Genomic DNA, 19,361 nt, shown 5'->3' with positions numbered 1-19,361 from the left:
CCACGCGCAACTGGGAGGGGATTATCGGAGCGGTGGAGGAGATAGGGGGAGGTGTGGATGGAGTGGTGGGGTTGGAGGAAGGTTTCATTGAGGAGGAAGGCATCCACACGGTGGGTAGCAAGGGTGTGCAGGAAAAGGTTCTTGTTGGCGGGAAGGGAGCGGATATTGTTGAAAAGGATACGATGCTGTCGTGCCATGATAAGGATTTAGACGAGGGTGTCAAGGCGGGAGAAGGTGAAATGGGCCTGGTTATTGGAATAGGTGGCGTACATTTTAAGGTGGAATATGGAACGGGCGGCGAGGGAGATCTGTTGGAGGGTGTGGGGGCGCTGAAAGGGATGGACGTTTTGAAGGACAATGGTGAGGAACCTGATGATGTCCTCAGCAGTGGGAGGGGGACGAAGGGAATTGCCAGGAGGGGTGGGGGCGTCCAGGGGACGGACAGGGACGGTGAGTTCAGGGGTGGTGGGAGGGGGCCGGGCTTTACACTTTTGGGAGTAGGTAGGGTGGGGGAGGCTGCAGGTATTACAGGAGGGAGGGGATTGGAGGTTGGGGCACTGCCGGAGGAAGTGCGCTTGGCGACAATGCGGGCATGTGGGGGCCTCGCGGCACTCGGCTGTTGTGTGTGCATTATAGCGCAGACATCTCTGGCAGCGCAGGGATTGAGGGGGGGAACGGGAGGGGTCGACTTTGTACCGCTGATTGAAGAGGAGGGCACCCTCCTTCAGGAGACGGTCAATGGAGGGGGCGTCCTCAGAGAACACCCGCATAAGGCGGGTGGGGCCGGTCGCGTTAAAAATGCGGCGGACTGCCCGCACCTCCAGGGTGGGATGGGCCTTCAGCTCCGCCAACACCTCCTCCTCCGTGATCGACGGACTAAGCCGAGTGATCACGGCGGTGAGGGTCGGCGGGCGACGCGGGGGTTGGGGTTGGCGGGTAGGAGATGGGGAGGGAGCAGGGGTGAGGGAGGCGTTAGGGCCAAAACGGGTGATGGGGAGGCGGGAGAGGATGTCAGTATGGAGGGTTGGGCTGGGGGAGGAGATGAGAACGGAATCCCGTCTGGGAGTAAGGAGAGAGATGGGGGCGCCAGGGAAATGTTGGCGGAGGAGGAGGGAGAGATTCCGGGCCTCGAGGAATGAAGGATCGGGACGGGACAGGAGATATTTGTAGAGACCGGGTGGGGAGGAGGAGGAGGAGGAGGAGGAGGAGGAGGAGGGAGCGGGGCCTGGTGGGGAGACGTCCATGGCATTTTGGGGTGGGGATGGGGGGCGGGGTGGAGCCTTTTTGTGAGCAGAGGGAGTGGGGGCGGCACTAGGGCGTTTGACAGCGGCAGATGGGCGGGTGGTGACAAGAGGGACGGGAACAATGGGGAGGTGGTGGGAAGGGGCAGGTCCCGGCACGGATGCAGCAGGCGGCGCCGGAGATAATGACTGTGATGGTGCAGGCGAAGGTGGCAGTGACGGCGACGGTGAAGTCGATGAAGATGGCGGTGGTGGTGGTGGCGGCGGTGACGGCGATGGCGACGGGGAGAGCTGGGCGTGGGCAGTGGCCCGACGGGCCACCACCCGAGCCGGAGCGGCAGTGACAGGCTGGGGGAGGGGGGGGAAGGGATCAGAACGAGAGGAAGAGGCGGGAGAGGGGGCGACAAAAAGCGAGGGCGAAGGGATAGAGAGGAGGGGAGGGATGGAAGGAGGGGGGTGGGACTGGGCACACCAAGTGATAGTGGTGGAGGCGGCGGAAGGGGACGTATACACGATGGCGGTGGTGGTGGTTGTGACGGTGGTGGTGGGGGCAGACATGACGACAAGGAGAAGAAAGAAAAAACACAGCACTAAAAGGACAGGACACACACTGGGGGACGACGGACGGCGACGGCGACGGCGAACGGCGACGGCGAACGGCGAACGTCGAACGGCGACGGCGAACGGCGACGGCGACGGCGACGGCGACGGCGAGAGGCAGGAACGCTGCTGCCGCGGACGGGGCCGGGGCGGCTGCGGCTGCGGCTGCTGCTGCTGCTGCTGCTGCTGCTGCTGCTGCCGCTGCCGCTGCTGCTGCTGCTGCTGCTGCCTGGACTGCTGCTGCCGGGACTGCTGCTGGCGGGACTGCTGCTGGCACCGGAGGGCTGCTGGCTGGCTGGCTGGCTGGCTGGCTGGCTGGCTGGCTGGCTGGCTGGCTGGCGGCGGGACCACTGCTGCAGGCCGGGACCGGGAACTGCTGCTGCTGCTGCTGCTGCTGCTGGACTGGGCTGGGCTGGCTGGCTGGCTGGCTGGCTGGCTGGCACCTGTAAACCCTAACACTTCGATTAGCGCGAAAGATTGCACCATCGAAGGGCGGTAACCTTTCGGTGTACCGCCGGAGATGGGCTTTCGTCGCGCCACAGGCGAGAATTTGTAGTGCCTCGCGCTATCGAGATGTAACGAGAGCTCCTGACGTTTCCGCAATCGGCGAACAGAATGGTGGCCGTCCATGTACCTGTCTCCTTACAAGAGAGCTATTGGCTGTCGAGTTAGATGGCAGACAGTCGCAACAACGCTCCTCTGCCGAGAAAAACGATGCATTTTGTGCGAGCAGCACCATACGGCTCGCGGCGCCGGCCGCTGCTGGGGTTAATTTACCGTTCCCTCCGGAAGATGGCGGGCCAAGTCCGGGTTGCCGCCTCCGGGCCCTCCTCTCCGTCTCCAACGAGCCCTCTTCCTCGGCTGTTGAAACCGCGAATGCGATCTGCGGAATGAGTGCTTTTTGCAGCCACAATGCAAGCCACACTTTACTTTCGCTCCTTCCAGGAGAGCCCTTAGTGCTAGCAAATACGGCAGCATTGTCACGCGCGGTCGACTGTCGCCGAGCAACTGAAGGACCACAGCTCAGACTGTCAGATGTTCTAAGAGAGCTGGATGCACTCGTGAGTGTTGTGCGCGACGAACAAACAGGACGTCAGTGAACTCCAAGAACGAACATCAGCCAGCACGTTCGACATTCGACGCCGAGTAACAGAAGACACTTAAAAGGTAACACTTCTTTTTGCTTCTCCTTCCGAGTAGGACGTGGAAAGCTCGATCGAATATTTGTGCAAATTTTCATTCGGAATATGGACATATTTCCTTCGCGCATAAGAGAGAAAAATAAAGTCTCATTCATGACAACATTTCAGCTGTGTCGGGTTGATTTCGAAGATGCAGATTAATTGTGCGGTATTTGGTAAACGATTGATACCTTGTAGCAATCTTGGCTTAGACGTGGATTAGGTAAAGATAAAACTAAATTGCTTTTTGTTTGTAAACACAACACGTCAGGTGTGTAACAAAGCGATGGGAAACAAGGAAGTCTCTTTTCTGTGAATGTAGTGATGCAACAACGAATTCACTGAGGGCTACCCGTTTCTGCAATTAGTAATTTATTGAAACTGCCGCTATTACGCGTCTGTCAATGTAGAACTGTGTGTGTTACAGAAGGCACTGTTCGGATATTTTGTCAGTGAGTAGGGAGAAATTGTGTTTTTAATTACACTTGTTACAGAAGAGAGAGAGAGAGAGAGAGAGAGAGAGAGAGAGAGAGAGAAAAGAAGAGTTTTATGTTATTTCCATTCCATTCGAAACCTATCTGTTCTCACTCCAAGGGCGCCCATACGACAGACAGTTTGTACAGGGGGTGGGGGACGGCTGAATCTGGAGGTATGGTGTACTTTTAATATTTTGGAAGACGAATAGCGAGCTTGTAAAGAGGCCATAAACAGATTTGAAGTTCCGAACCTGGTAAAGACGTGTGTAATACAGACCTTTTGACTCGATTTCTTGCAAGAAAAACACCTGATAACATTGCGTTTTCTACTTTCCCTGGGAGCCCCGAGTACAGGCGAAACACAACACCTGCGACGACAAGACATTCCTTACAGAAAGTAAACGCTCACTGTCGTGGCCTAATAAACAGCCTACAGCGGTTCTCGTCCCATCACCGAATTTGAGCAACGCTGGCCCCCGTTGTCAGTGTGGCCGCCTGGGAGCACAAGTGGCTGTTGCCTAGAATTTCTCTTCCCCGTTTTCGGTACAGTTGGCCACGTCATTTCACATCCCCGCAAGCTCCTCAAGTGCCGCAAGTCTGCAAGTCTCGGGACGCTACGCTAGACGCTTGCTGCCGGCCCCCTCATGTACCTGGCCACAGACGACAAAGCGTTCGGCTGGGCGACGCCTCGTGTACGCCGGCTCGCGCCACCGCGGTCGCCGCGCGTGCAGGGAATGCCGCGCCGTCCAATTGCGTTTGGCGCGCATTCCCCTGATGGACAGAGAAAGCCAAAAGTCGCCGTTCGGCCATTAATGTGGATGTCGTACCAGAGTTAGACCGCTTGTGCCATCTCGCGGCTGCCGCTGCTACTACTGGTGCGCGTCCCCCGCGCTTATCGAAGAGACAGTGTGCTCTGGCTCTGGTCGACGCAGACGTGTGGTACGCGCGTAGCGCGAGTGCTGCTGCGTTTGGCAGTCCCTTGCGGAACACGTTGCTGGCCGAGTGCTCAGACGCACTAGTTACCGACTGCTACCACAGAATACTGCGTTTGCAATTGAAATAGACACCGGGACAGCGCGAACGCAAGTCCCGACTACCAAAAATTATGCGCCCGAGTTACTCACATTTGGAGTAATCGCGGGGGTCAGCTCGACCGAAGTGCAATGGAAGAGCCTCACCCCGGAGGAACCGCCTTCATGATCACGGTATCCCCTACGCCAGGTAAGTATGCTTTCGTCGCGCCACAGGCGAGAATTTGTAGTGCCTCGCGCTATCGAGATGTAACGAGAGCTCCTGACGTTTCCGCAATCGGCGAACAGAATGGTGGCCGTCCATGTACCTGTCTCCTTACAAGAGAGCTATTGGCTGTCGAGTTAGATGGCAGACAGTCGCAACAACGCTCCTCTGCCGAGAAAAACGATGCATTTTGTGCGAGCAGCACCATACGGCTCGCGGCGCCGGCCGCTGCTGGGGTTAATTTACCGTTCCCTCCGGAAGATGGCGGGCCAAGTCCGGGTTGCCGCCTCCGGGCCCTCCTCTCCGTCTCCAACGAGCCCTCTTCCTCGGCTGTTGAAACCGCGAATGCGATCTGCGGAATGAGTGCTTTTTGCAGCCACAATGCAAGCCACACTTTACTTTCGCTCCTTCCAGGAGAGCCCTTAGTGCTAGCAAATACGGCAGCATTGTCACGCGCGGTCGACTGTCGCCGAGCAACTGAAGGACCACAGCTCAGACTGTCAGATGTTCTAAGAGAGCTGGATGCACTCGTGAGTGTTGTGCGCGACGAACAAACAGGACGTCAGTGAACTCCAAGAACGAACATCAGCCAGCACGTTCGACATTCGACGCCGAGTAACAGAAGACACTTAAAAGGTAACACTTCTTTTTGCTTCTCCTTCCGAGTAGGACGTGGAAAGCTCGATCGAATATTTGTGCAAATTTTCATTCGGAATATGGACATATTTCCTTCGCGCATAAGAGAGAAAAATAAAGTCTCATTCATGACAACATTTCAGCTGTGTCGGGTTGATTTCGAAGATGCAGATTAATTGTGCGGTATTTGGTAAACGATTGATACCTTGTAGCAATCTTGGCTTAGACGTGGATTAGGTAAAGATAAAACTAAATTGCTTTTTGTTTGTAAACACAACACGTCAGGTGTGTAACAAAGCGATGGGAAACAAGGAAGTCTCTTTTCTGTGAATGTAGTGATGCAACAACGAATTCACTGAGGGCTACCCGTTTCTGCAATTAGTAATTTATTGAAACTGCCGCTATTACGCGTCTGTCAATGTAGAACTGTGTGTGTTACAGAAGGCACTGTTCGGATATTTTGTCAGTGAGTAGGGAGAAATTGTGTTTTTAATTACACTTGTTACAGAAGAGAGAGAGAGAGAGAGAGAGAGAGAGAGAGAGAGAGAGAGAGAAAAGAAGAGTTTTATGTTATTTCCATTCCATTCGAAACCTATCTGTTCTCACTCCAAGGGCGCCCATACGACAGACAGTTTGTACAGGGGGTGGGGGACGGCTGAATCTGGAGGTATGGTGTACTTTTAATATTTTGGAAGACGAATAGCGAGCTTGTAAAGAGGCCATAAACAGATTTGAAGTTCCGAACCTGGTAAAGACGTGTGTAATACAGACCTTTTGACTCGATTTCTTGCAAGAAAAACACCTGATAACATTGCGTTTTCTACTTTCCCTGGGAGCCCCGAGTACAGGCGAAACACAACACCTGCGACGACAAGACATTCCTTACAGAAAGTAAACGCTCACTGTCGTGGCCTAATAAACAGCCTACAGCGGTTCTCGTCCCATCACCGAATTTGAGCAACGCTGGCCCCCGTTGTCAGTGTGGCCGCCTGGGAGCACAAGTGGCTGTTGCCTAGAATTTCTCTTCCCCGTTTTCGGTACAGTTGGCCACGTCATTTCACATCCCCGCAAGCTCCTCAAGTGCCGCAAGTCTGCAAGTCTCGGGACGCTACGCTAGACGCTTGCTGCCGGCCCCCTCATGTACCTGGCCACAGACGACAAAGCGTTCGGCTGGGCGACGCCTCGTGTACGCCGGCTCGCGCCACCGCGGTCGCCGCGCGTGCAGGGAATGCCGCGCCGTCCAATTGCGTTTGGCGCGCATTCCCCTGATGGACAGAGAAAGCCAAAAGTCGCCGTTCGGCCATTAATGTGGATGTCGTACCAGAGTTAGACCGCTTGTGCCATCTCGCGGCTGCCGCTGCTACTACTGGTGCGCGTCCCCCGCGCTTATCGAAGAGACAGTGTGCTCTGGCTCTGGTCGACGCAGACGTGTGGTACGCGCGTAGCGCGAGTGCTGCTGCGTTTGGCAGTCCCTTGCGGAACACGTTGCTGGCCGAGTGCTCAGACGCACTAGTTACCGACTGCTACCACAGAATACTGCGTTTGCAATTGAAATAGACACCGGGACAGCGCGAACGCAAGTCCCGACTACCAAAAATTATGCGCCCGAGTTACTCACATTTGGAGTAATCGCGGGGGTCAGCTCGACCGAAGTGCAATGGAAGAGCCTCACCCCGGAGGAACCGCCTTCATGATCACGGTATCCCCTACGCCAGGTAAGTATGCTTTCGTCGCGCCACAGGCGAGAATTTGTAGTGCCTCGCGCTATCGAGATGTAACGAGAGCTCCTGACGTTTCCGCAATCGGCGAACAGAATGGTGGCCGTCCATGTACCTGTCTCCTTACAAGAGAGCTATTGGCTGTCGAGTTAGATGGCAGACAGTCGCAACAACGCTCCTCTGCCGAGAAAAACGATGCATTTTGTGCGAGCAGCACCATACGGCTCGCGGCGCCGGCCGCTGCTGGGGTTAATTTACCGTTCCCTCCGGAAGATGGCGGGCCAAGTCCGGGTTGCCGCCTCCGGGCCCTCCTCTCCGTCTCCAACGAGCCCTCTTCCTCGGCTGTTGAAACCGCGAATGCGATCTGCGGAATGAGTGCTTTTTGCAGCCACAATGCAAGCCACACTTTACTTTCGCTCCTTCCAGGAGAGCCCTTAGTGCTAGCAAATACGGCAGCATTGTCACGCGCGGTCGACTGTCGCCGAGCAACTGAAGGACCACAGCTCAGACTGTCAGATGTTCTAAGAGAGCTGGATGCACTCGTGAGTGTTGTGCGCGACGAACAAACAGGACGTCAGTGAACTCCAAGAACGAACATCAGCCAGCACGTTCGACATTCGACGCCGAGTAACAGAAGACACTTAAAAGGTAACACTTCTTTTTGCTTCTCCTTCCGAGTAGGACGTGGAAAGCTCGATCGAATATTTGTGCAAATTTTCATTCGGAATATGGACATATTTCCTTCGCGCATAAGAGAGAAAAATAAAGTCTCATTCATGACAACATTTCAGCTGTGTCGGGTTGATTTCGAAGATGCAGATTAATTGTGCGGTATTTGGTAAACGATTGATACCTTGTAGCAATCTTGGCTTAGACGTGGATTAGGTAAAGATAAAACTAAATTGCTTTTTGTTTGTAAACACAACACGTCAGGTGTGTAACAAAGCGATGGGAAACAAGGAAGTCTCTTTTCTGTGAATGTAGTGATGCAACAACGAATTCACTGAGGGCTACCCGTTTCTGCAATTAGTAATTTATTGAAACTGCCGCTATTACGCGTCTGTCAATGTAGAACTGTGTGTGTTACAGAAGGCACTGTTCGGATATTTTGTCAGTGAGTAGGGAGAAATTGTGTTTTTAATTACACTTGTTACAGAAGAGAGAGAGAGAGAGAGAGAGAGAGAGAGAGAGAGAGAGAGAGAAAAGAAGAGTTTTATGTTATTTCCATTCCATTCGAAACCTATCTGTTCTCACTCCAAGGGCGCCCATACGACAGACAGTTTGTACAGGGGGTGGGGGACGGCTGAATCTGGAGGTATGGTGTACTTTTAATATTTTGGAAGACGAATAGCGAGCTTGTAAAGAGGCCATAAACAGATTTGAAGTTCCGAACCTGGTAAAGACGTGTGTAATACAGACCTTTTGACTCGATTTCTTGCAAGAAAAACACCTGATAACATTGCGTTTTCTACTTTCCCTGGGAGCCCCGAGTACAGGCGAAACACAACACCTGCGACGACAAGACATTCCTTACAGAAAGTAAACGCTCACTGTCGTGGCCTAATAAACAGCCTACAGCGGTTCTCGTCCCATCACCGAATTTGAGCAACGCTGGCCCCCGTTGTCAGTGTGGCCGCCTGGGAGCACAAGTGGCTGTTGCCTAGAATTTCTCTTCCCCGTTTTCGGTACAGTTGGCCACGTCATTTCACATCCCCGCAAGCTCCTCAAGTGCCGCAAGTCTGCAAGTCTCGGGACGCTACGCTAGACGCTTGCTGCCGGCCCCCTCATGTACCTGGCCACAGACGACAAAGCGTTCGGCTGGGCGACGCCTCGTGTACGCCGGCTCGCGCCACCGCGGTCGCCGCGCGTGCAGGGAATGCCGCGCCGTCCAATTGCGTTTGGCGCGCATTCCCCTGATGGACAGAGAAAGCCAAAAGTCGCCGTTCGGCCATTAATGTGGATGTCGTACCAGAGTTAGACCGCTTGTGCCATCTCGCGGCTGCCGCTGCTACTACTGGTGCGCGTCCCCCGCGCTTATCGAAGAGACAGTGTGCTCTGGCTCTGGTCGACGCAGACGTGTGGTACGCGCGTAGCGCGAGTGCTGCTGCGTTTGGCAGTCCCTTGCGGAACACGTTGCTGGCCGAGTGCTCAGACGCACTAGTTACCGACTGCTACCACAGAATACTGCGTTTGCAATTGAAATAGACACCGGGACAGCGCGAACGCAAGTCCCGACTACCAAAAATTATGCGCCCGAGTTACTCACATTTGGAGTAATCGCGGGGGTCAGCTCGACCGAAGTGCAATGGAAGAGCCTCACCCCGGAGGAACCGCCTTCATGATCACGGTATCCCCTACGCCAGGTAAGTATGCTTTCGTCGCGCCACAGGCGAGAATTTGTAGTGCCTCGCGCTATCGAGATGTAACGAGAGCTCCTGACGTTTCCGCAATCGGCGAACAGAATGGTGGCCGTCCATGTACCTGTCTCCTTACAAGAGAGCTATTGGCTGTCGAGTTAGATGGCAGACAGTCGCAACAACGCTCCTCTGCCGAGAAAAACGATGCATTTTGTGCGAGCAGCACCATACGGCTCGCGGCGCCGGCCGCTGCTGGGGTTAATTTACCGTTCCCTCCGGAAGATGGCGGGCCAAGTCCGGGTTGCCGCCTCCGGGCCCTCCTCTCCGTCTCCAACGAGCCCTCTTCCTCGGCTGTTGAAACCGCGAATGCGATCTGCGGAATGAGTGCTTTTTGCAGCCACAATGCAAGCCACACTTTACTTTCGCTCCTTCCAGGAGAGCCCTTAGTGCTAGCAAATACGGCAGCATTGTCACGCGCGGTCGACTGTCGCCGAGCAACTGAAGGACCACAGCTCAGACTGTCAGATGTTCTAAGAGAGCTGGATGCACTCGTGAGTGTTGTGCGCGACGAACAAACAGGACGTCAGTGAACTCCAAGAACGAACATCAGCCAGCACGTTCGACATTCGACGCCGAGTAACAGAAGACACTTAAAAGGTAACACTTCTTTTTGCTTCTCCTTCCGAGTAGGACGTGGAAAGCTCGATCGAATATTTGTGCAAATTTTCATTCGGAATATGGACATATTTCCTTCGCGCATAAGAGAGAAAAATAAAGTCTCATTCATGACAACATTTCAGCTGTGTCGGGTTGATTTCGAAGATGCAGATTAATTGTGCGGTATTTGGTAAACGATTGATACCTTGTAGCAATCTTGGCTTAGACGTGGATTAGGTAAAGATAAAACTAAATTGCTTTTTGTTTGTAAACACAACACGTCAGGTGTGTAACAAAGCGATGGGAAACAAGGAAGTCTCTTTTCTGTGAATGTAGTGATGCAACAACGAATTCACTGAGGGCTACCCGTTTCTGCAATTAGTAATTTATTGAAACTGCCGCTATTACGCGTCTGTCAATGTAGAACTGTGTGTGTTACAGAAGGCACTGTTCGGATATTTTGTCAGTGAGTAGGGAGAAATTGTGTTTTTAATTACACTTGTTACAGAAGAGAGAGAGAGAGAGAGAGAGAGAGAGAGAGAGAGAGAGAGAGAAAAGAAGAGTTTTATGTTATTTCCATTCCATTCGAAACCTATCTGTTCTCACTCCAAGGGCGCCCATACGACAGACAGTTTGTACAGGGGGTGGGGGACGGCTGAATCTGGAGGTATGGTGTACTTTTAATATTTTGGAAGACGAATAGCGAGCTTGTAAAGAGGCCATAAACAGATTTGAAGTTCCGAACCTGGTAAAGACGTGTGTAATACAGACCTTTTGACTCGATTTCTTGCAAGAAAAACACCTGATAACATTGCGTTTTCTACTTTCCCTGGGAGCCCCGAGTACAGGCGAAACACAACACCTGCGACGACAAGACATTCCTTACAGAAAGTAAACGCTCACTGTCGTGGCCTAATAAACAGCCTACAGCGGTTCTCGTCCCATCACCGAATTTGAGCAACGCTGGCCCCCGTTGTCAGTGTGGCCGCCTGGGAGCACAAGTGGCTGTTGCCTAGAATTTCTCTTCCCCGTTTTCGGTACAGTTGGCCACGTCATTTCACATCCCCGCAAGCTCCTCAAGTGCCGCAAGTCTGCAAGTCTCGGGACGCTACGCTAGACGCTTGCTGCCGGCCCCCTCATGTACCTGGCCACAGACGACAAAGCGTTCGGCTGGGCGACGCCTCGTGTACGCCGGCTCGCGCCACCGCGGTCGCCGCGCGTGCAGGGAATGCCGCGCCGTCCAATTGCGTTTGGCGCGCATTCCCCTGATGGACAGAGAAAGCCAAAAGTCGCCGTTCGGCCATTAATGTGGATGTCGTACCAGAGTTAGACCGCTTGTGCCATCTCGCGGCTGCCGCTGCTACTACTGGTGCGCGTCCCCCGCGCTTATCGAAGAGACAGTGTGCTCTGGCTCTGGTCGACGCAGACGTGTGGTACGCGCGTAGCGCGAGTGCTGCTGCGTTTGGCAGTCCCTTGCGGAACACGTTGCTGGCCGAGTGCTCAGACGCACTAGTTACCGACTGCTACCACAGAATACTGCGTTTGCAATTGAAATAGACACCGGGACAGCGCGAACGCAAGTCCCGACTACCAAAAATTATGCGCCCGAGTTACTCACATTTGGAGTAATCGCGGGGGTCAGCTCGACCGAAGTGCAATGGAAGAGCCTCACCCCGGAGGAACCGCCTTCATGATCACGGTATCCCCTACGCCAGGTAAGTATGCTTTCGTCGCGCCACAGGCGAGAATTTGTAGTGCCTCGCGCTATCGAGATGTAACGAGAGCTCCTGACGTTTCCGCAATCGGCGAACAGAATGGTGGCCGTCCATGTACCTGTCTCCTTACAAGAGAGCTATTGGCTGTCGAGTTAGATGGCAGACAGTCGCAACAACGCTCCTCTGCCGAGAAAAACGATGCATTTTGTGCGAGCAGCACCATACGGCTCGCGGCGCCGGCCGCTGCTGGGGTTAATTTACCGTTCCCTCCGGAAGATGGCGGGCCAAGTCCGGGTTGCCGCCTCCGGGCCCTCCTCTCCGTCTCCAACGAGCCCTCTTCCTCGGCTGTTGAAACCGCGAATGCGATCTGCGGAATGAGTGCTTTTTGCAGCCACAATGCAAGCCACACTTTACTTTCGCTCCTTCCAGGAGAGCCCTTAGTGCTAGCAAATACGGCAGCATTGTCACGCGCGGTCGACTGTCGCCGAGCAACTGAAGGACCACAGCTCAGACTGTCAGATGTTCTAAGAGAGCTGGATGCACTCGTGAGTGTTGTGCGCGACGAACAAACAGGACGTCAGTGAACTCCAAGAACGAACATCAGCCAGCACGTTCGACATTCGACGCCGAGTAACAGAAGACACTTAAAAGGTAACACTTCTTTTTGCTTCTCCTTCCGAGTAGGACGTGGAAAGCTCGATCGAATATTTGTGCAAATTTTCATTCGGAATATGGACATATTTCCTTCGCGCATAAGAGAGAAAAATAAAGTCTCATTCATGACAACATTTCAGCTGTGTCGGGTTGATTTCGAAGATGCAGATTAATTGTGCGGTATTTGGTAAACGATTGATACCTTGTAGCAATCTTGGCTTAGACGTGGATTAGGTAAAGATAAAACTAAATTGCTTTTTGTTTGTAAACACAACACGTCAGGTGTGTAACAAAGCGATGGGAAACAAGGAAGTCTCTTTTCTGTGAATGTAGTGATGCAACAACGAATTCACTGAGGGCTACCCGTTTCTGCAATTAGTAATTTATTGAAACTGCCGCTATTACGCGTCTGTCAATGTAGAACTGTGTGTGTTACAGAAGGCACTGTTCGGATATTTTGTCAGTGAGTAGGGAGAAATTGTGTTTTTAATTACACTTGTTACAGAAGAGAGAGAGAGAGAGAGAGAGAGAGAGAGAGAGAGAGAGAGAGAAAAGAAGAGTTTTATGTTATTTCCATTCCATTCGAAACCTATCTGTTCTCACTCCAAGGGCGCCCATACGACAGACAGTTTGTACAGGGGGTGGGGGACGGCTGAATCTGGAGGTATGGTGTACTTTTAATATTTTGGAAGACGAATAGCGAGCTTGTAAAGAGGCCATAAACAGATTTGAAGTTCCGAACCTGGTAAAGACGTGTGTAATACAGACCTTTTGACTCGATTTCTTGCAAGAAAAACACCTGATAACATTGCGTTTTCTACTTTCCCTGGGAGCCCCGAGTACAGGCGAAACACAACACCTGCGACGACAAGACATTCCTTACAGAAAGTAAACGCTCACTGTCGTGGCCTAATAAACAGCCTACAGCGGTTCTCGTCCCATCACCGAATTTGAGCAACGCTGGCCCCCGTTGTCAGTGTGGCCGCCTGGGAGCACAAGTGGCTGTTGCCTAGAATTTCTCTTCCCCGTTTTCGGTACAGTTGGCCACGTCATTTCACATCCCCGCAAGCTCCTCAAGTGCCGCAAGTCTGCAAGTCTCGGGACGCTACGCTAGACGCTTGCTGCCGGCCCCCTCATGTACCTGGCCACAGACGACAAAGCGTTCGGCTGGGCGACGCCTCGTGTACGCCGGCTCGCGCCACCGCGGTCGCCGCGCGTGCAGGGAATGCCGCGCCGTCCAATTGCGTTTGGCGCGCATTCCCCTGATGGACAGAGAAAGCCAAAAGTCGCCGTTCGGCCATTAATGTGGATGTCGTACCAGAGTTAGACCGCTTGTGCCATCTCGCGGCTGCCGCTGCTACTACTGGTGCGCGTCCCCCGCGCTTATCGAAGAGACAGTGTGCTCTGGCTCTGGTCGACGCAGACGTGTGGTACGCGCGTAGCGCGAGTGCTGCTGCGTTTGGCAGTCCCTTGCGGAACACGTTGCTGGCCGAGTGCTCAGACGCACTAGTTACCGACTGCTACCACAGAATACTGCGTTTGCAATTGAAATAGACACCGGGACAGCGCGAACGCAAGTCCCGACTACCAAAAATTATGCGCCCGAGTTACTCACATTTGGAGTAATCGCGGGGGTCAGCTCGACCGAAGTGCAATGGAAGAGCCTCACCCCGGAGGAACCGCCTTCATGATCACGGTATCCCCTACGCCAGGTAAGTATGCTTTCGTCGCGCCACAGGCGAGAATTTGTAGTGCCTCGCGCTATCGAGATGTAACGAGAGCTCCTGACGTTTCCGCAATCGGCGAACAGAATGGTGGCCGTCCATGTACCTGTCTCCTTACAAGAGAGCTATTGGCTGTCGAGTTAGATGGCAGACAGTCGCAACAACGCTCCTCTGCCGAGAAAAACGATGCATTTTGTGCGAGCAGCACCATACGGCTCGCGGCGCCGGCCGCTGCTGGGGTTAATTTACCGTTCCCTCCGGAAGATGGCGGGCCAAGTCCGGGTTGCCGCCTCCGGGCCCTCCTCTCCGTCTCCAACGAGCCCTCTTCCTCGGCTGTTGAAACCGCGAATGCGATCTGCGGAATGAGTGCTTTTTGCAGCCACAATGCAAGCCACACTTTACTTTCGCTCCTTCCAGGAGAGCCCTTAGTGCTAGCAAATACGGCAGCATTGTCACGCGCGGTCGACTGTCGCCGAGCAACTGAAGGACCACAGCTCAGACTGTCAGATGTTCTAAGAGAGCTGGATGCACTCGTGAGTGTTGTGCGCGACGAACAAACAGGACGTCAGTGAACTCCAAGAACGAACATCAGCCAGCACGTTCGACATTCGACGCCGAGTAACAGAAGACACTTAAAAGGTAACACTTCTTTTTGCTTCTCCTTCCGAGTAGGACGTGGAAAGCTCGATCGAATATTTGTGCAAATTTTCATTCGGAATATGGACATATTTCCTTCGCGCATAAGAGAGAAAAATAAAGTCTCATTCATGACAACATTTCAGCTGTGTCGGGTTGATTTCGAAGATGCAGATTAATTGTGCGGTATTTGGTAAACGATTGATACCTTGTAGCAATCTTGGCTTAGACGTGGATTAGGTAAAGATAAAACTAAATTGCTTTTTGTTTGTAAACACAACACGTCAGGTGTGTAACAAAGCGATGGGAAACAAGGAAGTCTCTTTTCTGTGAATGTAGTGATGCAACAACGAATTCACTGAGGGCTACCCGTTTCTGCAATTAGTAATTTATTGAAACTGCCGCTATTACGCGTCTGTCAATGTAGAACTGTGTGTGTTACAGAAGGCACTGTTCGGATATTTTGTCAGTGAGTAGGGAGAAATTGTGTTTTTAATTACACTTGTTACAGAAGAGAGAGAGAGAGAGAGAGAGAGAGAGAGAGAGAGAGAGAGAGAGAAAAGAAGAGTTTTATGTTATTTCCATTCCATTCGAAACCTATCTGTTCTCACTCCAAGGGCGCCCATACGACAGACAGTTTGTACAGGGGGTGGGGGACGGCTGAATCTGGAGGTATGGTGTACTTTTAATATTTTGGAAGACGAATAGCGAGCTTGTAAAGAGGCCATAAACAGATTTGAAGTTCCGAACCTGGTAAAGACGTGTGTAATACAGACCTTTTGACTCGATTTCTTGCAAGAAAAACACCTGATAACATTGCGTTTTCTACTTTCCCTGGGAGCCCCGAGTACAGGCGAAACACAACACCTGCGACGACAAGACATTCCTTACAGAAAGTAAACGCTCACTGTCGTGGCCTAATAAACAGCCTACAGCGGTTCTCGTCCCATCACCGAATTTGAGCAACGCTGGCCCCCGTTGTCAGTGTGGCCGCCTGGGAGCACAAGTGGCTGTTGCCTAGAATTTCTCTTCCCCGTTTTCGGTACAGTTGGCCACGTCATTTCACATCCCCGCAAGCTCCTCAAGTGCCGCAAGTCTGCAAGTCTCGGGACGCTACGCTAGACGCTTGCTGCCGGCCCCCTCATGTACCTGGCCACAGACGACAAAGCGTTCGGCTGGGCGACGCCTCGTGTACGCCGGCTCGCGCCACCGCGGTCGCCGCGCGTGCAGGGAATGCCGCGCCGTCCAATTGCGTTTGGCGCGCATTCCCCTGATGGACAGAGAAAGCCAAAAGTCGCCGTTCGGCCATTAATGTGGATGTCGTACCAGAGTTAGACCGCTTGTGCCATCTCGCGGCTGCCGCTGCTACTACTGGTGCGCGTCCCCCGCGCTTATCGAAGAGACAGTGTGCTCTGGCTCTGGTCGACGCAGACGTGTGGTACGCGCGTAGCGCGAGTGCTGCTGCGTTTGGCAGTCCCTTGCGGAACACGTTGCTGGCCGAGTGCTCAGACGCACTAGTTACCGACTGCTACCACAGAATACTGCGTTTGCAATTGAAATAGACACCGGGACAGCGCGAACGCAAGTCCCGACTACCAAAAATTATGCGCCCGAGTTACTCACATTTGGAGTAATCGCGGGGGTCAGCTCGACCGAAGTGCAATGGAAGAGCCTCACCCCGGAGGAACCGCCTTCATGATCACGGTATCCCCTACGCCAGGTAAGTATGCTTTCGTCGCGCCACAGGCGAGAATTTGTAGTGCCTCGCGCTATCGAGATGTAACGAGAGCTCCTGACGTTTCCGCAATCGGCGAACAGAATGGTGGCCGTCCATGTACCTGTCTCCTTACAAGAGAGCTATTGGCTGTCGAGTTAGATGGCAGACAGTCGCAACAACGCTCCTCTGCCGAGAAAAACGATGCATTTTGTGCGAGCAGCACCATACGGCTCGCGGCGCCGGCCGCTGCTGGGGTTAATTTACCGTTCCCTCCGGAAGATGGCGGGCCAAGTCCGGGTTGCCGCCTCCGGGCCCTCCTCTCCGTCTCCAACGAGCCCTCTTCCTCGGCTGTTGAAACCGCGAATGCGATCTGCGGAATGAGTGCTTTTTGCAGCCACAATGCAAGCCACACTTTACTTTCGCTCCTTCCAGGAGAGCCCTTAGTGCTAGCAAATACGGCAGCATTGTCACGCGCGGTCGACTGTCGCCGAGCAACTGAAGGACCACAGCTCAGACTGTCAGATGTTCTAAGAGAGCTGGATGCACTCGTGAGTGTTGTGCGCGACGAACAAACAGGACGTCAGTGAACTCCAAGAACGAACATCAGCCAGCACGTTCGACATTCGACGCCGAGTAACAGAAGACACTTAAAAGGTAACACTTCTTTTTGCTTCTCCTTCCGAGTAGGACGTGGAAAGCTCGATCGAATATTTGTGCAAATTTTCATTCGGAATATGGACATATTTCCTTCGCGCATAAGAGAGAAAAATAAAGTCTCATTCATGACAACATTTCAGCTGTGTCGGGTTGATTTCGAAGATGCAGATTAATTGTGCGGTATTTGGTAAACGATTGATACCTTGTAGCAATCTTGGCTTAGACGTGGATTAGGTAAAGATAAAACTAAATTGCTTTTTGTTTGTAAACACAACACGTCAGGTGTGTAACAAAGCGATGGGAAACAAGGAAGTCTCTTTTCTGTGAATGTAGTGATGCAACAACGAATTCACTGAGGGCTACCCGTTTCTGCAATTAGTAATTTATTGAAACTGCCGCTATTACGCGTCTGTCAATGTAGAACTGTGTGTGTTACAGAAGGCACTGTTCGGATATTTTGTCAGTGAGTAGGGAGAAATTGTGTTTTTAATTACACTTGTTACAGAAGAGAGAGAGAGAGAGAGAGAGAGAGAGAGAGAGAGAGAGAGAGAAAAGAAGAGTTTTATGTTATTTCCATTCCATTCGAAACCTATCTGTTCTCACTCCAAGGGCGCCCATACGACAGACAGTTTGTACAGGGGGTGGGGGACGGCTGAATCTGGAGGTATGGTGTACTTTTAATATTTTGGAAGACGAATAGCGAGCTTGTAAAGAGGCCATAAACAGATTTGAAGTTCCGAACCTGGTAAAGACGTGTGTAATACAGACCTTTTGACTCGATTTCTTGCAAGAAAAACACCTGATAACATTGCGTTTTCTACTTTCCCTGGGAGCCCCGAGTACAGGCGAAACACAACACCTGCGACGACAAGACATTCCTTACAGAAAGTAAACGCTCACTGTCGTGGCCTAATAAACAGCCTACAGCGGTTCTCGTCCCATCACCGAATTTGAGCAACGCTGGCCCCCGTTGTCAGTGTGGCCGCCTGGGAGCACAAGTGGCTGTTGCCTAGAATTTCTCTTCCCCGTTTTCGGTACAGTTGGCCACGTCATTTCACATCCCCGCAAGCTCCTCAAGTGCCGCAAGTCTGCAAGTCTCGGGACGCTACGCTAGACGCTTGCTGCCGGCCCCCTCATGTACCTGGCCACAGACGACAAAGCGTTCGGCTGGGCGACGCCTCGTGTACGCCGGCTCGCGCCACCGCGGTCGCCGCGCGTGCAGGGAATGCCGCGCCGTCCAATTGCGTTTGGCGCGCATTCCCCTGATGGACAGAGAAAGCCAAAAGTCGCCGTTCGGCCATTAATGTGGATGTCGTACCAGAGTTAGACCGCTTGTGCCATCTCGCGGCTGCCGCTGCTACTACTGGTGCGCGTCCCCCGCGCTTATCGAAGAGACAGTGTGCTCTGGCTCTGGTCGACGCAGACGTGTGGTACGCGCGTAGCGCGAGTGCTGCTGCGTTTGGCAGTCCCTTGCGGAACACGTTGCTGGCCGAGTGCTCAGACGCACTAGTTACCGACTGCTACCACAGAATACTGCGTTTGCAATTGAAATAGACACCGGGACAGCGCGAACGCAAGTCCCGACTACCAAAAATTATGCGCCCGAGTTACTCACATTTGGAGTAATCGCGGGGGTCAGCTCGACCGAAGTGCAATGGAAGAGCCTCACCCCGGAGGAACCGCCTTCATGATCACGGTATCCCCTACGCCAGGTAAGTATGCTTTCGTCGCTTTTTTTTTTTTTTTTTACTTTATTGTCATTTTAATGCCTATACAATAAGCAGGCTGGCAGCAGCACAATACGCTGCTCTTCAGCCAAATGAGACAGAAGCACAAAAAACAGGAGAAAAACAGAAAAGTCACAAAATGGTGGGCGATAAAATAGGAGACACAGAGAGACAAACACGGAGCCGTTCACACTTGACGATAAACCACACTGCAAACTGTTGAGACGACGCACAGATACTGAAGAAGACGATGGCACTGGTGAACAACGGAGCATGACGGGAAACACTGAACACGAAACATGACGGCACACACAAGACACTGATGGCGGCGATCTCCGGCGCGCGAAAGTCCACGTAGCGTGTGCGAGTCCGGGGACCTGCCAAGAGTGGAACAGGGGGGAGGTGGGGGGAGAGGGGAGAAAAGGATGC

At 52.9% G+C, this 19,361-nt stretch overlaps 7 non-coding genes across 7 annotated transcripts; all 7 read right to left on the bottom strand.

The window, feature by feature from the left end:
* Positions 1–4,563: 4,563 nt before the first annotated feature.
* On the bottom strand, positions 4,564–4,727 carry LOC124764120. Its single transcript, XR_007012696.1, has one exon. It is a non-coding gene; the product is annotated as a U1 spliceosomal RNA (small nuclear RNA).
* A 2,202-nt stretch (positions 4,728–6,929) lies between these two features.
* Positions 6,930–7,093, bottom strand: LOC124764119. The gene has a single exon (XR_007012695.1). It is a non-coding gene; the product is annotated as a U1 spliceosomal RNA (small nuclear RNA).
* A 2,202-nt stretch (positions 7,094–9,295) lies between these two features.
* LOC124764116 lies at positions 9,296–9,459 on the bottom strand. The gene has a single exon (XR_007012694.1). It is a non-coding gene; the product is annotated as a U1 spliceosomal RNA (small nuclear RNA).
* Positions 9,460–11,661: 2,202 nt separating this feature from the next.
* Positions 11,662–11,825, bottom strand: LOC124764115. Its single transcript, XR_007012693.1, has one exon. It is a non-coding gene; the product is annotated as a U1 spliceosomal RNA (small nuclear RNA).
* Positions 11,826–14,027: 2,202 nt separating this feature from the next.
* On the bottom strand, positions 14,028–14,191 carry LOC124764114. The gene has a single exon (XR_007012692.1). It is a non-coding gene; the product is annotated as a U1 spliceosomal RNA (small nuclear RNA).
* A 2,204-nt stretch (positions 14,192–16,395) lies between these two features.
* Positions 16,396–16,559, bottom strand: LOC124764141. The gene has a single exon (XR_007012715.1). It is a non-coding gene; the product is annotated as a U1 spliceosomal RNA (small nuclear RNA).
* Positions 16,560–18,761: 2,202 nt separating this feature from the next.
* On the bottom strand, positions 18,762–18,925 carry LOC124764139. Its single transcript, XR_007012714.1, has one exon. It is a non-coding gene; the product is annotated as a U1 spliceosomal RNA (small nuclear RNA).
* Positions 18,926–19,361: the final 436 nt, after the last annotated feature.

This window comes from Schistocerca piceifrons, unplaced genomic scaffold (genome assembly GCF_021461385.2).
Source record: "Schistocerca piceifrons isolate TAMUIC-IGC-003096 unplaced genomic scaffold, iqSchPice1.1 HiC_scaffold_626, whole genome shotgun sequence".
NCBI classification, from domain to species: domain Eukaryota; kingdom Metazoa; phylum Arthropoda; class Insecta; order Orthoptera; family Acrididae; genus Schistocerca; species Schistocerca piceifrons.
Note: the sequence above shows the minus strand (reverse complement) of the source record. Positions and strands in the feature narration are given on the sequence as shown.